Consider the following 18,402-nt stretch of genomic DNA (forward strand, 5'->3'; position numbering starts at 1 on the left):
GCAGAAGCGAAAGGTGAAACAACAGTCTCTAGAGATACAATGCATCTCTAAGACACCAATGTGACCCTCAATGAGGTCACGGAACCCAAAGGAAACAAATGCAGAAGTGTCGTTTCAAAAACGGACAAAAAGAACCTAGGGGCAAAATGGTCATTTTGTAAAAAGTGGATTCAAGTGCTATTGAGCACACCGTTGGGAAGACAATAAAAAATTAATCATAATGGACTCAAGAATTTCATTATTCAGAGTCCGGAAGAAGGAGAAAGATCAAAAACAAAAATGATGTCGTGGCGTCCCGACGAAGACAACCCACCACTACTGCAACTGAGAGTAAAACAGGCATCTAAACGGACTTTTTTTGGAAAAACTCAAAGAAGAAACCCCCCCTAAAATCAAGTTTACTACCCTAACCATGTATGGAAACAAAAAAAAAATGCATTGTAAAATGTCCAAAATGCCCCCAAGAAAATTAGGTCAAGAGGAAAAAAACTAATCCGAGCTACTGCCCAAGTTTTGGAAATAGGGCTTCAGGAGGTTTTTAAATTGTCTAAATTGAAAATGCAATCTTAAAATACACCCACAAGACCTTCGGAAGTTTCGGATCGGTCGTGAAAATTTTCAAAAAACAAGTCAATGAATAGTACCAACTACATTTGTACTAAAAATTTGCAAAACCTGGCAGCAAGGATTTTCTGCAAAAAATATGGATTTTTGAGGGCCAAGATGATGTTTTCTAGAAATACACAAAAAAGAAACCCCCCTCAAAATCAAGTTTTCTACGTGACTCGTGTTGAAAAATGAAAAAAACACATTGTGAAATGGCCGAAATGCCCTTGTAACAGAATAGGGTCAAACTTAAAAATATGCAACTTTAGGTTTTTGTTTCATCAAGGAATGTATTGTTTGCCAAAGTGAGCATGCAAGTGTATGTAATATAATAAAATAGATGTGCTACAATGGCCTATGGCCTCATTACAATACATTTACAACATTTGACATGTCAAACCTCCAAGTTAGAAAAATTACATTTCATAGATAAATCATGAACATGCTAACACTTGCATGTGAACAAGAATGCTTCTAAAGAAGCTCAACTCAGCAAATCACCCAAGCAATTACAATTTCCAATCTTGTATCTTGTACCTGAAATATGTCCCAGTATCGTAGGGGTGAGTAACATAAAGCTACTCGTAGGAAATGAGCATGCATCGACCTAAAGTTTTACAAGTTGCATGATTTAATTATTGTGGTTCATTCCACCTAACGTCTATGTCAAGGTGAGACTCAGGGAGCATCCTAGCTACCTAAGATCATTTCTAGCATCAATCACCTCATTCATGCAATTTTAACAACATAGGGTCATGCTTACACAAAGCAACAACATAGTGGTTCTCAAGGTTATCAACTTGAAGTCTAAAATGCAACATCAACTAAATATAACAATTTAGCATAATTAGAATATCTAATACCACACATCAAGACATAGATTCTCTAGGTTATCAACTAGCAATCTAAAAGTGTGAAATCAACTAAATATATCAATTTAGTATGGATGTACTTAACAACATCAAATTGCCAATTACCAAAACCACAAGTCACAATTAAACATTGGTTGTCAACTTGAAATTGAATGCAAAATCAAATAGTGAAAGACTTGGACATCACAGCTTGGATTTCCGCCGAGACAAGGCAAATTTGGAGCTACTAACCCCCAGGCAGCCTACCCAACGCATGAACTTTATAGGGCTAATTTGGAGCTACTAACCCCCAGGCAGCCTACCCAACGCGTGAACCTTTGACTTAGAGGACTCTTGTCCCCGTACTAGAGCCAAACCCTAGCCATCATAGCTTAACAATTTCCCAAGCAACTCCAAAATAAATAAGTTAACAACTTATATACGTATTAAACAGTACACGAAACTACCTTCATGCACAAGTAGGTTGTAACCACACAACACATGCTCTAAATCCACAACAACTATAGGATGACAATATCGAATCTTCAGAGCGTGATTCGTTACGCGCTATAATAACATCACATGTCGAATCTTCAGAGTGCGATTCGTTACGTGCTATAACAATATAATCCAATATTGAAACATAACTCATAAATCCATTATAAGTCAAAAGTCATGCTTTAAACATACTATCAATGTCAAATACATGAGTTAATCAATAATACAATAGAAACAGAATTTAATCAATAAACTAATTAAATTCCTTAGGTTTCAAATCTCAATCAAATGGCCTCCAATTAATACATTATAAATAATATAACATGATCATTACATACACCACATCAAAACTCGATTTAAGCCATAAGAACAATAAAGTGGAATTTAATTAAATCATGATAATCAAATCCCTAACTTCTAAAACTACATCAAATGGTTCCAAATTAACATATGCTAGAACATAAGTCATAGTTATCACAAATATCAAGTTAAACACTTAATTAGGCCAATGGAACCCTTAATTAGATTTTAATTAATCATTTTAATTAAAATCTCTAGATTTTCATACTTGTCCAAATGCTCTCAAATTAAAGTATGTTAAACAACATGCCAAGACATAATTTAAAAGCATAACACAAGTCAATTTCATGCAAGGTACAGCTATGGGATTTAATCTTTCACAAAAGATAAATATTAAATAAAATATGCAATTTTTATTCAATCAATACCAATTTAATATATGTTAACAAACATATTAAAACATGATTTTCTAGCATGCCACAATTCAAATCAAAGTTATATATCATCATGAATTTTAAATCTTATACAAAGAAATAAAAATTACTAACTTTCTAAATTTGATACAAGGCATACATATAAGTTGTATAATCATGAGAAACACTCAATACAATACATATAAAATCCTAAAACATTTTTTACCTCAATTTGAGATGAAAATCTCAAAAGCCATCAAAATGGAACGGCTCCGAATCTGACGAAACTACTAGGTTTTCTTGGGGATAACGCCGTGAATATAACCCCCATGAAAGCCCCATCAAAATCACAACTTGACTCAAACCCAAACTCAAAGAATGGTCAAAAATGGGTTCTAATAAGGGTGAAAGAAGTGCGTAGTCAACACGAACACTAAACGCAAAGGCCCTTCTATGTTCCGACGAAGGAATGAAGCTCAAAAGAGGAGAGAGAAGATGGCAGCCTCCCTTAGGCTGCCATGGAAGCTTCAGGTCGTGTAAGAGAGTGGGGAAAATGAAAAAATAAAATATCTCACCCCCTTTTTACAGAAATCTCAAAAACTGCCCCGAACGGGCCCCACTGGGTCCGAAAAAGTGAAATTTGAGCAGACGCACTCAAATGACAAAACTCTGTGAACAAAAAAGATTCAAAATGAGAAAATATGAATAGCGGAAGAAACAACATCAAAAATTGAGTCCCAAGCAGAAAGTTATGCCCCAAACAAGTCTGGCGCTAATTGGGGCCAAAAACCCTGAAACTGGAAAACAATGACCAGAAGGAATTTCTAAGAGTACACGACTCGATGAAAAGTGAAAATGAATCATGTACAAGGATCCAGGCTCAAAACAAAGCATTTAGCAATAACTTTCTTTAATTACATAATGGCCCCTTCAAAAAGTGAAAACTGCACTAATGGCCCAAAATGAAAATATCTTCCAAAAATATTATCTTAAAACCCCTGAAATAAAATATCTTCAAAAGATATTTACGAAAAACACCCCAAGAAAAGAAAATAATTTCAAAGAACTTTGCATCCATGCCCCTATGGACACCGGGACCAACCAGAGTACTTTCTTGCAAAAGTAAAGATACGTATTTCGTGGAAACCACTCAAGATGGAGATACATGAAGTCAAAAACCAACTCTGAACACAAGAAGTGTGGTAACGCCAACAAAGTGTCAAACGGGGAAAAGACAAAATAGTGAAAAGGACGAAAAATGAATAATATCGAAAAACGAAAAATGTGGAAACGACTCGGTCCTCAAAGGAAGTTTTCAATCCACAGAAAAGAGTGTCAGAAATCACTCCAGAGTACTCGAGATGACACTAAGCGAAGACGAACTGAACTCATAAAGGAAAGACAACGGAAAAAAAATATCCGTGAAAATCTGGGTCATTACATGTACACTTTTTCTTTCCTTCTCTTTCAAATACTAGGATTCACACCACTTCCTAAAGATACCCCACATATAAGGAGTGCACATATAACAATTGTATGAAAGAGAACATGAAAAATGATAGTCCGAATAACAACATATACGTGATGAAATGAAGTGCCGTGAAATGTAATGACTCCTCTCAACTATCAATATGATATGATAAATGAAGTATCATGCAATGCCAATGCCAATGCTAATGCCACTGACACTTCTCACTTCCCCAAAAACTTGCTTCATTACAGAAAGTTAATGTAATCCACCCAGGGCAGCTCCCCAGTACCACGAGAAGAGAGTTGGTCATCTATCCCTGATACAAGGCAACTCCTTGTGATCATTTGGGGCTCTAGTGACACAACTACGCGTAGAGCCACTCCCTATGTCTCCTCTAGATTCCCATTAACTGCACAGACATAAGGCAACTCCTTTGTCTGATTTTAAAAATAATTGATTAAATCCCACTTTTTAAAAGTCACGGATACAAGGCACGTCCCTGTTTTCCGATTTTCAAAACCATTTAATGAAATATTTCCACTCTCCACCCCTATGACCAAGCAATGCAACCTATGCTAAATGAATTTCATAATAGCATACCATGTCCACTGTGTGATGAAACTCTCATAACAACACTGGGGTAAGATACTATATATAATTAATACAATACAAACTCTAACTATTTCCCTAAGGTAAGTAGGAAACCACCACATCCTCATAATACCATGCATAGTGAATGCATGCAACCCACCACGAGATGCTACAACATTGCTATGGCAATAATGTACTCACATAGGATACTCAACTAGAGGGACAATTCTATAACAAGTCGTTATGATGACATTCTCCTTTATTCCCATAAAACACATTTAACCCTACTAGCTGTTAACAATTCATACGCAGCTTGTTACCTCCATCTTTGAAAATTCATAACAATTTCAATTCTAAGTCAAATTGAGTGATTCCAAAGCCTAATGAAAGCTTAAACAATGTAGTGTGAAAGTGTCAATTTAGTTTAACAAAATCCCTTTCTAATTGGAATAGTTTTGACCCAAAATTTTGAAATAAAATCTTCCTAGAAACTGATTTCTAGCCTGGAGGTTCCATCTTTGAAAAATCATAAAAAATCCAATCTCTCATCCAAATTGAGTGAATCCAATGGCCACTGAAAGTTCAAAGACTATATTTTTAAGATAAAATTTTACTTTACCAAAATACCTTACCATTTAAAGCAGGTTTGATGAGAAAGACTCGTACAGAATCTTCCCCAACCCAGAATTTCCAACAAGAACACTCTAACTTCAAAAATTCAAAGTAAATTCATTTCTCAACCAATTTATGTGAAACCAATTCTCAATGAAATATAATTAACTATATTATCAAAATATCAAATCGTCTCTAAATGATAAATTATGAATTTAAATGAATTAGAGAAAAATAGTAGCATGTAATTTCAGCCAAACAGTTTCAGCATCAATTTAGGGTTTTTCTACACTTTGCAACCCAAATTGAAATAGATTAACTCACTAAAGGCAAAAGAATTGAGGGTTAGACAATCCTACCTCAAGGGAGTTCAAACCCTTGGCAAAACCACTCCAAATCTACCCAAGAGGATCAAACCCACCAACAAGATGATGAAGATGAAGAATTCTCCCTTGCTTTACACACACTAAACCCCTTCTCTTTCAAGGCACTTTCTGAAACCCACAGATTAAGGAATGGCCACAAATAATATGTCAATGGAAACCTATCTTCCTCTAGGTAATTTTTCATTCACACACCATTCCTAGACTCCTACCACAAGTCTCTTTAAAATAAGCTCAAACATAGCCTTTCAGTGGAATAATAAAATATGGCTAAGGAAGAAGAAAAATGGAATAAACATGAGGAACCCTTCAGTTGAAGTCCTCAATGTGAGGAGTCACACAAATTGTTCCTAGAAACTTTCCAAGTGCATACTAAATTGCCAAACTCACAAAGGGTCAAAAGGTGGACCAAGGAAATAACCAAAATAACCCCCCACCTCTTCATTTAACTACAAAAATGCCATTCCATCATCAAATGACCATTGCACCCTCACGAATAAAATAAATGACATCCAAGATAATTATTTTCAATTAAGAAAATAATGTAAACCCAAAGATCCTGGCGTGGGACACACACGGGTCGCTCGGCCCAAAAATCCATAAACTGTCCAAACTGTTTAACTCGCATATCCATGCTTCCTAAACTCCATGAAACATTCCAAATCACTATAAAACCTTCGTGACATGCAGTCCCAACCATGGCACATAACCTGAGGTAATGAAATAAACACTTATGCCAAAATGAGAAATGCCCAAAAAATCAAAAAAGTGATGGACATCACAGTCTACCCTTCTTAAAAAGATTTCGTCCTCGAAATCTATCCTCCTTAAAAAAAAAAGGTGATGTGCCTATGACACTCACAGAACTCGCCAAGAACTCTAACCAGCATCACCACATAATCTGCAAAGCCTATGGACTCACATCATACAACAGACATAACAATCTACAAAATCCCCTCTAACTCTCCAGATACTAACGAGGAAAATGTATCTTCTACCAACTGACTCCAATCTGCGAATCCAAAGCCTGACAAGTCTGTGCCCTTAAGCAATAATGGATTCGAATCCCACAAAACCTGAGCTAGCTCAAAACATAATTGCCAAGATACTCATAACATTATTCCTAACGTCTACTCTTATCACCAGTTTAGGTAAAATTAATCTCTAGCATCAATCAATCCTTATTAACAATCGGTATTCAACCAAAATGAAAGTCAATTAAATGATAACCCAAAACATCACCATATTACTCTACTATCATCACCATCCTTCTCCATATTCCAGCCCAGGAATTCATAATCATGACATTCTATAAAATTGAGAAACCATAACATAATCACTGTCATGAATGCCAATGTGGCAATCCACCAATCCAGCATAACACCAATGAAAAACTGCCAATCCTCAACCATCATAATCATTAAAGAATATAGCTTACCATGATCTGTTAGTCTGACAAGCGACTAGTGTCTATCAATACATACTCATAAGAACAGTAGCCTCATCGGCGTCTAGAGCCCGCCCACACATACTCATCACCATGGTAGCATAGTCGGCAACTAGTGCTCGCCCACAACGTTCTCATATGTAATGTGGCATCACTAGTGCCTAATACAATCCAATAACATACCCTTTCCCTAAGACAACTACGATGTCACCTGAAATTATAAGTGTCTCCCATGACACACCAACCGTCATCCTTGACAGTGGCTTAATATTGCGTTTAGAGACGGGTATGATCCACAATGTCTGGCCGGTCCATTTGGCCATCCCATGCCCAAACAACAATTACATTATCATTGACCCACTTTAATCAAATCACAAGTCCCTAAGACCCAATTCTAGCATCAACTGTTATCAAAACTTTTCTAACATCAGGATCCAACTCTGGACTCCTTACCACTAATCACAACTGAACATTATGTTGTTACATGCATAAAACACCCACATATGCTAAACACTAATTAGTGCACATCCAAACCATACCGCCATCGGTAGAACCTCACAATACTAACCAAGTAGTGTCCAATGAGGACATCTGACAACGATGCAAAATGCACTATGTAAAATGTCATGATACCCACACATGCTTATGCTGATAAGTCATCCACAAAGGACAACACTACTGGCGTCAGTCCTACCACTCACTTCCCAGATAAACCAATGCACTAGTCATGAAACCATGTATGCATATGATGCATAACATAACAAAACTGGGAAATGCACAGATACCAATCAAAATACAACTCATAACATATAATGAGATGCACCTCAGTACAACCAACTGTCCTGGCCCCTTGCCCTTACTAATCATCACTACAGAAATCCAATAAATGAAAGAGTACACTAGGACCAGCTCCTCTATAAAACCATAAGTTTTGAGAATTCTACAGAAAATCCGCATCGCTTATCCGACTATCATCTTTCCAATAGATTTGCTTTCATTCTATGATTATACTTTCCACAAGTGAAACATACACTGAAACTAGGTCAGCCCCGTGGCTCTCATAACTTCCTGAACAATGTGACCAACACCTTCCTAACTGAACCCTCACCTCCTTAGTAGGTGGTGGGACAGCATCCTGTTTTCTTAAAAGTTAGGAATCAACCCTTTCCCCAATATGTCCAACAGTAGGCCTATTTCCCAAACCTTTAAGTTCTTGACCTTTCTTACGAGGCGACATACTATAGTGAAATACAAGCCAACAACAGTGACACTATCCATAGTCCCAACTGACTCACATAGATAAAAACCTTTAAACACCTAACGTGCTTCATATTTAAAAAATTAAACTCTTATCACGTAAGCACGTAAGCATTCTTGCAAAGTTAATACCAGGTAAACACATAGCCACGTAAGCAAGTAGGCATGCTTGCAAAACAAGAAACACGTAAGCATGTAAGACAACACAAACCAGAAAACCCTTAATCGTAGACAGACCACTACTTATCATCCCTAGGTTAGATGAACCATGCTCTGATACCACTTCTGTCATGCCCCAGACCGTAATCCAGGTTGTGAATATAAAACAGAACAAAGAAATGCTTATATTCAGAAATGTCTGACCGAGCCTTGGAACAATGCCCAAAAATTTTAAATAAAACTTTAATGTCCATGGCTGATAATATAAAAATCCCTTGGTTCAAAATCATTTTAAATAAAGTTCCCTGTCCCAACATGCATACACAAAGTCCATTTCCCTATCCACACATTATCTGAAAATCTAAAAGTAGGTTTCATAATTAAAATCCCATAACCCTTTAATTACAATATTTTAACACGATCTGTTTGGAAAAATATTTACAAATATATATGCTGGCCTCAAAATATACATTTTCTATTTATACAAAGATATACAACAAAATAAAACCCAACATCCATCCATGGCTGTGGAGGAACTCCCTCTATGACCTCCTGTTCATAACCTGAAAAAAATGCATATATAATCGGAATGAGCAACCACAGCTCAGTAGGAAATGCCTAAACACTACTCCTTAATACCCCCGTGAATCCAAACAAAAAATAGGAATCAGAAAGGGCGACATGTTAGTCAAGGGAAAATTAATCATCACATAATCATGCTATCACACAAGAACAGTCAACACAGAATAATATGAAATGCCATATAAATAGAGTTAAAATAATTCCCCTTAATACAACCTTCTATACAAAGTATCACCTTTCTAATTAGCAGAACCATCACTCTAAAGGTAAACCCCTGTACCGTGAAAAGACTATCATTCTATTAATACCTAAGGAACCCTTTAGTATTATTGACTTACTAAACCTAGACAAAAGGATAACCACTCTTGTCTAAACATAAACATAAACTGAGAATATCCATCTCTATTACTCCACAATTACCACATTCCTTCCAATCAATATCTGAGCTGGTCCTAGACCCTTATACTCTTTTTCTTTCCTTCTCTTTCAAATATTAGGATTCACACCACTTCCTAAAGATACCCCATATATAAGGAGCGCAGATATAACAAATGTATGAAAGAGAACATGAAACATGATAGTCTGAATAACAACATATACATGATGAAATGAAGTTTCGTGTAATGTAATGACTCCTCTCAACTATCAATATGATATGATACATGAAGTGCCATGCAATACCAATGCCAATGCTAATGCCACTGACACTGACACGTCTCACTTCCCCAAAACCTTGCTTCATCACAAAAAATTAATGTAATCCGCCTAGGGCTACTCCCCAGTACCACGAGAAGAGAGTTTGTCATCTATCCCTAATACAAGGCAACTCCTTGTGATTATTATTTGGGGCTCTAGTGACACAACTTTGTGTAAAGCCACTCCCTACGTCTTCTCTAGATTCCCATTAACTGCACAGACATAAGGCAACTCCTATGTCCAGTTTTAAAAATAATTGATTCAATCCCATTTTCTAAAATTCACAAATACAAGGCACCTCCTTGTTATCCGATTTTCAAAGCCATTTAATAAAATATTTTTACTCCACCCCTATGACCATGCAATGCAACCCATGCTAAATGAATTTCATAATAGCATACCATGTCAACTATGTAATGAAACTCTCATAACAATACTGGGGTGAGATGCTATATATAATTAATACAATACAAACTCTAACCATTGCCCTAGGGTAAGTAGGAAACCACCACATCCTCACAATACCATGCACAGTGAATGCATGCAACCAACCACGAGATGCTACAACATTGCTATGGCAATAATGTACTCACATAAGATACTCAACTAGAGGGACAATTCTATAACAAGTCGTTATGACGACATTCTCCTTTATTCCCATAAGACACATTTAACCCTACTAGTTGTTAATAATTCATACGCTGCTTGTTACCTCCATCTTTGCAAATTCATAATTATTTCAATTCTAAGTCAAATTGAGTGATTCCAAAGCCTAATAAAAGCTTAAACAATGTACTTTGAAAGTTAGTTGAACAAAATCCCTTCCCAATTGGAATATTTTTGACCCAAATTTTTGAAATAAAATCTGCCCAGAAACTGATTTCTAACCTATAGCTTCCATCTTTGAAAAATCATAAAAATTCAATTCTCATCCAAATTGAGTGAATCCAAAGGCCATTGAAAGGTCAAAGACTATATTTTTAAGATAAAATTTTACTTCACCAAAATACCATACCATTTAAAGCAGGTTTGATGAGAAAGATACGGATAGAATCTGCCCTAACCCAAAATTTCCAACAAGAACACTCTAACTTCAAAAATTCATAGTAAATTCATTTCTCAACCAATTTATTTGAAACCAATTCTCAATAAAAACTAATTTACTATATTATCATAATATCAAATCATCTCTAAATGATAAATTACGAATTTACATGAATTAGAGCAAAACAGTAGCATGTAATTTCAGCCAAACAGTTTCAGCATCAGTTTAGGTTTTTTCTACACTTTGCAACCCAAATTGAAAGAGATTAACTCACTAAAGGCAAAAGAATTGCGGGTTAGAAAATCCTACCTCAAGGGAGTTCAAACTCTTGGCAAAACCACTCCAAAGCTACCCAAGAGATGATCAAACCCACCAACAAGATGATGAAGATAAAGAATTATTCCTTGCTTTACATACACTAAACCCCTTCTCTTTCAAGACACTTTTTGAAACCCACAGATTAAGGAGTGGCCACAATAATATATCAATGGAAACCTATCTTCCTCTATGTCATTTTTCATTCACACACCATTTCCAAACTCCTACCACAAGTCTCTCAAAAATAAGCTCAAACATAGCCTTTCAGTTAAAGAATAAAATATAGCTAAGGAAGAAGAAAAATGGAATAAACATAAGGAACCCTTCAGCTGAAGTCCTCTATGTGAGGAGTCATACAAATTGTGCCTAGAAACTTGCCAAGTGCATACTTAAGTGTCAAACTCACAAAGGTTCAAAAGGTGGACCACGGAAATAACCAAAACGCCCCCACCTCTTCACTTAACTACAAAATGGTCATTCCATCATCAAATGACCATTCCACCCTAACAAATAAAATAAATGACATCCAAGATAATTATTTTCAATTAAGAAAATAACACTAACCCAAAAATCCCTGCGTGGGACCCACACGGGTCGCTCGGCCCAAAAATTCATAAACTGTCCAAACGATTCAACTCGCATATCCATGCTTCCTAAACTCCATGAAACATTCCAAATCACTGTAAAACCTTCGTGACATGCAATCCCAAACATGGCACATAACCCGAGGTAATGAAATAAACACTTATGCCAAAATGAGAAATGCTCAAAAAATCGAAAAAGTGATGGACATCACAACGACGTCAAAACTTTGTTAAAGTTTTGACTTTTCTCTTCCATCCGGACTCTAAATCAAGTGATTCATGAGTCTAACTTGATTAATTTTTCGCTGTCTTTCTAATGGTATACTCGGTGGCACCCAGATCTTGTTAAAAATTACTATTTTGCCCTTGGGGCTAACCATGACCGGCTTTCTTTTTCTTTTTTTAAATTGCTTCCGCTATGCTTTCTTATGAGTTCTATGACTTCATAGGAATTCATGGATGTGTCTTGGGAATGATGTACATTTCCAGGGACGTTGCTTCTATGTAAAAAGATTGTTTTGCCCTTGGGGCTTTTTTTGGTCTTTTTCTGATCTTTTATTCCACGTCGGTTCTCATGGAGTTATATGGCCTCATGGAAGGTCACTTTGGCATCCTAGGGTTGTTGAATATCCCTAGAGACCTTGTTTTTGGTTTTGCTTCTGCATTTCGAATCCGTTATCGGGTCAAACTTTGGTTCATCACAAGACGTACTAGCTTGAAAAACCAAGGTCGTCACAGGCAATATTAGAGCTCCTAGGTTTGAATACCTTGGACGACGGGTTTTGGGTGCATATCATGCTTGTGTTTCCATGCTCTACGTGTTTAATTACTTCTTGATAACATGTTTTAATTTGATAACATGTCTATTTGCTTATGTGGCAACTTGTTTAGAAGCTTACTTTAACTGTTTTAGCATATGATATATACTTGTTTACCTTGGGATGTGGTATATGCTTGTTTACTTTAGCATGTTGTATATGATTATCTGCTTTAGCATGACTACATGTTGCATACATTGACATGCTATTTGTTTTATCCATTCACTGAGTGAGTTGCTTTTGGTCGTGATAACTTGTGTTATTATTGACGTCGTTCATTCTTTCGCACATATAGCGTCATGGTCTTGACTCATGGAGAGTCTTCTCTACAGGGCTAGGTGAGTACAGAGTTACAGTTTTTGTCTGGTGGAATGAGACACGGGCCAGGTAGGCACCGTTTTATCTCCTTTCCTTCGTGGCTTTATGACGAGGTCGGGGAGTGTCCGAGGTTTTGGTATAGTCTCTTGGGGTTTTGTGGTGACCTTGATGTGATAATATCATTGGGGTCTTGTTTCTATCATCATGGGATGATGAGTTAGGGTTGACTCCAGTCCTTTCTTGGGGATTTGGGAGGTTTGTCTTCGTGAACCTCAATGGCAAAGTCCTCATTTCACATCTTCTTAGAATGATGATTAGGGATTTGGATAGGTATGTTGACTTAGGATCCTTCTTGGGTTGCCTTGGACAGGTCTTACGAGCTACGATTGGTATGTGGGTGGTTTCATGTAATTAATTATATTAGTGTAATTAATTACTCTCCTTTATCATTTTTAGGGTTCTGTTAGGATCTTGTCCAGTTCTCATCGAACACATCGGCATCTTGAGTTGAGTTCTCTATTGACGTCTCGTAATGGCTAGTGTTGGAACTATCCATTGCATCGTTGTTTCATTTTGTGTGGCATTAGGATTCCACCTTGGGTAATGGCTAGTCTTGGGAAAGACTTGTAGACTCCTTGTTTTGGGAACCTTAGTGGTCGTTTAGGGGATGGTTCCTTTCCTCGTAGTGAGAGATTGGACTCATCCAGGTTCGGTTGTATGTTTTCTATGTGGTGTCTTTTGAAAGGCATTCCATTCATTTCTTTTGATTTTACGAACTTGCCATTTGTATGATCCCTTTTTACATGTTTATAAGCCATTATTTTAGGGCATGCCTTAGAAACATGTTTAGTATATGACTATGTGGTAGTTATATGTGGATGTAGATGGTGTATTTTCATTTACGGTATCCATTTAGCATACTAGTACCGTTAGTGGTGTATAGCATGTTGTCATTTATTTGACCCCTATGTGATAGGTGGCATGTTTCATTTACCTTATGTGTACTATGTGCTTAGTACTAAGGTATTATTTAATTTATGCAAGTTAATTTTGTGAGTATGTGCTATGTGAGTAGCAGGTTGTATTGTTTCATTTTCCTGCACTTATGTTGGTTGTCGGGATTGTTGTGAGTAAGCTATGTGGTAGACTTCTATTTTGAGGACTTAGTTGTCCAGGATAGGAATTTTGATCCATCATTTTGTTTCCATTTGTGACCTTACAATAGGCCTGCTTGGGATGGTGTCTTTCGGTTCTGTGGAGTCCTATCCATTGGCTTGAGGGCATAGACTTGTCAGGCTTTGGATTCGTGACTAGAGGTTGTTAATAAGGGTATTTTGCAATATAGGAGATGCTGACTCTACTTCCACTGAGGATTTAAGGCCTTAAGCCAAACGGTGCCTATGATACTGCTGTCAAAGTTTTGGGATTAGCTACCCCAACTCTCATAAGATGTATGGTTCCCATAGTGCTTTTGGTAATGATCTTTTTTTACATTGATGTCATTCGTATCAATAAATTTTTCCAGGTTGACCTGGTTAGGGCAGGTTATGAACTAGTGCCTTCTACTATCACGCTACCATATAAAGTTGTATGTTGTAGGCGAGTGCTAGTTGCCGTCGATGCTACCTCACTGACAAGTAAGTGTAGGCGGGCACTAGGCACTATCATTGCTACCACACATTTGAGTACGTTGTGGGCGGGTTCTGGTTGATGTTCGTACTGCCATGTTATTCTCAGCCTTTTGTCATATTTCGATGTTTCGTTGTCTTGGGATTCTCTTAGTGCTTGACATGGAGTTAACATGCTAATTCGGTTAAGGAATTGTCTTCGGTTCATGGTTTCGCATTCCTTCAGTTGGATCTTGAGGCTTCTGGAGTTGTCCTTTAGTGCTTTATGATCCCTTCCTTGGTGTGACCTTGTGTTCAGTCCTTGTTCGGTTCTTCTGGTGATGTTCCTAATTTTGGGGATGAAATTTCCTTAAAGAGGGTTGGTTGAAATGACCCAACCATTTTCCTTCCTTTCCTTTTTCTGAAGTTTTACGGATAAATTTTTTCCATTGAATTTTCTTTTCTGAGTTTAGTTACTCATCACTTAGTGTCATCTCGAGTGCTTGAAAATGGTTTAGAAGACTCTTTCCTTTGGATTGACAACTTCCTTTAAGGACCGAGTCATTTCCACATTTTCATTTTTTTGACACTATTCACTTTTCATCCTTTACCCGTTTGTCACTTTGTTGGCAAAACCTCACTTTTCATGTTTGGAGTTGAGTTTTGAATTCACGCGTTTTCATTTCAGTTGATTTTCTCGAAAAGCGTAGCTTTACATTTGGAGAAAAGCTCGCCGGTTGTTTCTTTCACCCGCAGGGTCATGGATGAAAGGATTCTTTAGAAACATTAATATTTCTTGGGGTATTTTTCATAAATATCATTTGGAGATATTTTAATTAGGGGTTTTTAAGAAAATATATTTTGAAAGATATTTTCATTCTGGGTAGTTTAGCAGTTATCCCTTTTTGTAGGGGTCATTGTGTAATTAACGAAAGTTATTGCAAAATGACTCGTTTTGAGCCTGGATCCTCGCACACGATTCATTTTCACTTTTCATCGAGTTGTGTACTCTTAGAATTGTCTTCTGGTCATTTTCCCCAGTTTTAGGGTTTTTCGCTCCAATTGCTGCCAAACTTGTTCGGGGCATATCTTCTTGCATGGAACTCAGTTTTTGTCGTTTCTTTCATTGTTCATTTTTTTCATTTTGGTTCTTTTTCATTCACAGTGTTTGTAATGACCCATTCATTTTCCCTCCTTTCCTTTTTCTCAAATTTTATGGATAAATTTTTTTTGTTTAATTTTCTTTTCCGAGTTCTGTTTCTCAACACTGGGTGTCATCCCGAGTGCTTGGAAATGATTTTTAAGACTCTTTCATTCGGATTGACAACTACCTTTAAGGACCGAGTCATTTCTGTATTTTCACTTTTTGGACACTATTCACTTTTCGTCATTTTCCCTATTTTGTCTTTTCCCTGTTGGTCACTTTTTGGTACAACCTCACTTTTCGTGCTTGGAGTTGATTTCTGAATTCACGTACCTTCATCCTAAGTGGTTTCCATGAAATAAGTATCTTTACTTTTTTAGGAAATGTAACGACCCTGGATTTTTTAACCTAGTGTCTACTGTGATGACCCAAACTGGATCCAGAAATGCAGAAGCAGAAGAAGCAAAATGGCCTCAAGAGATGCACATCATCCCTAAGGCACCAAGATGACTCCCCATGAAGCCATGGAACCCAAAGAAAACAAGTGCGGAAGCAACGGTTCACAAACGAACAAGAATGAACCAAAGGGCAAAATGGTCATTTCACACTAAAATGGGTGCCACCGTGCACACCATTGGAGAGACAACGACAAAAGAATGAATTTAGACTTAAGAATTGCCTGATTCTGAGTCCGGACGGAAAAGATATGAATTTTAAACAAAGTGGCCTTCGCCGTTTAAAGGTTACAACAAACCTATCCTACTAATACTGGAATAACTTACACTAAAAGTGGATTTCTGGAGTATGGTTGGTACCAATGGAAAGCTAACTTCGAGCTTTTGAATTTAGACTCAAGAATGACTAAATTTGGATCATTAATGAAGAAGATATGATCTCTTGAAGTCGGAACAACAAAGCTGCCCAAGAAAAAGATGAAGAACAGAGTTCCAGGGAGGATCGGTACACCGACGACAAGGATCAGCCGGCCGAACCTCAACCTTTGGTCTACCGAACCCCAATGATCAGCCGACCGAAACAAGGTTTTTGGCTACTGGAATGGTCTGGAGGTTTGTCACTAACTGATGATGCTCCATCAGCCGACCGACATATCTGCTGCAGCTCAGAAAAGCTGCTGCAATGTGTGTGTGTGATGCTAGGTCCATTTCTAAGGCTCTCTAAGCTTTATACATGATCCAGACAAGTTTGAAAACATCTCTTAACATCATTGAAGCATTCAAAACATGCTAAAACAAGAGGGAACTCAGAATGACACCCCGTGGAGGAATTTTTCATAAAAATTCATAAAATCACCTCAAAATAGGTTAAAAGTTGAAACTTAAGAGTTTTGTGCAATGTGGACGTGCACGCGAATGTAGAAAGACATTTAAGATGCGTCCTAATGGTCCGCGGCTTCACAATAACTCCAATGCAAAATATGACCTCTCAACGGCCAAAAATGCCTAAAAATGGAATAAATGAAACCAAAATACAATACCTAGAATGAAATGGTGTTTGGCCCTTGGCCGCATCTCATACATGATCATAGAAACCCTATGAAAAATAAAGAATGGAATTCCCATGCACGATGCAAAAGTTATGAAGAAAAGACTTAGTATTTTTCAACATTTCCATAGTAACTTTGAAGGTAAAAGTGCATAGAATACAAGTTACATGTCATTGGCCTCCGGCCTCATTTTATACATGTTGAATACAATGAAAAGAGTATACTTATGCACACTTTACATATATGGAATCAAGGAATACAAGTTTGATACATAAGGCTACAACAATGGTATTTTCATACTAACACTTGCATGAAATAGAAACTGAAAAGTTGGAAGACATCCCAATGAACGGCAAGCATCACGAACTAAGTCTTCGTACCTGATCAAAACCCCCAGTAACTTCAGGTCGAGTAAACAAGTTTACTCGTAGAGAATGAGCATGCATCGACTCAATTTCTTTAGAGATTTTTAGGACTAACATGATATAATTCAAAAGGGATCATGCCACCTAACGTTTATGTCAAAGATTAGACTCAAGGATCATCCTAAGCTACTATAGAGTATAAGTAACAAGAATCATGATATATATATATATATATACATATATGAAATAAATCAAGGTTGGAATAATCCAAGAACACGATAAGAAGGATACTTGAACATAGATTAGCATGAATTGCATTATCAATACAATTAAGCAAAGTTTAGAATGATTCTATACAACACGACAAAATGATACTAGAATATAGATTAACATGAATTGCATTATCAATACAATTAACATGATTGGAGCATTCCAATTAACACGATAGGGTTAATACATGAAATCAAGAATATGGCATAATATCTATGCTATTAGACAAAGTTGGAACCATTCACATAACACGAAAAGAGTCTTAAATCTTCAAGGAATACAACACTTGAAATTTAAGGAGTTAATTCATGAATGAAGTATAAAATCTATGTAATGAGACAAGATTGGTGCATTTCACATACACGACAAGTTTAAATCTTCAAGGAATAGCAACTTGAAATTTAAAGAGTGAAATCAACTAATGTGGAAACTTGGTTATCGCCCGGATTAAAACCGTTCTCATGGGATCACTTTAGGGCTACTAACCCATGGGTACCTTCCCCAAGTGCGTACCATAGAAAACTGGAATCTTGGGATCATTTTAGGGCTACTAACCCATGGGT

Source organism: Cornus florida, unplaced genomic scaffold, assembly GCF_030987335.1.
Source record: "Cornus florida cultivar Cherokee Brave unplaced genomic scaffold, ASM3098733v1 CherokeeBrave_3.0.0_Hap2_Chr04, whole genome shotgun sequence".
Classification (NCBI taxonomy): domain Eukaryota; kingdom Viridiplantae; phylum Streptophyta; class Magnoliopsida; order Cornales; family Cornaceae; genus Cornus; species Cornus florida.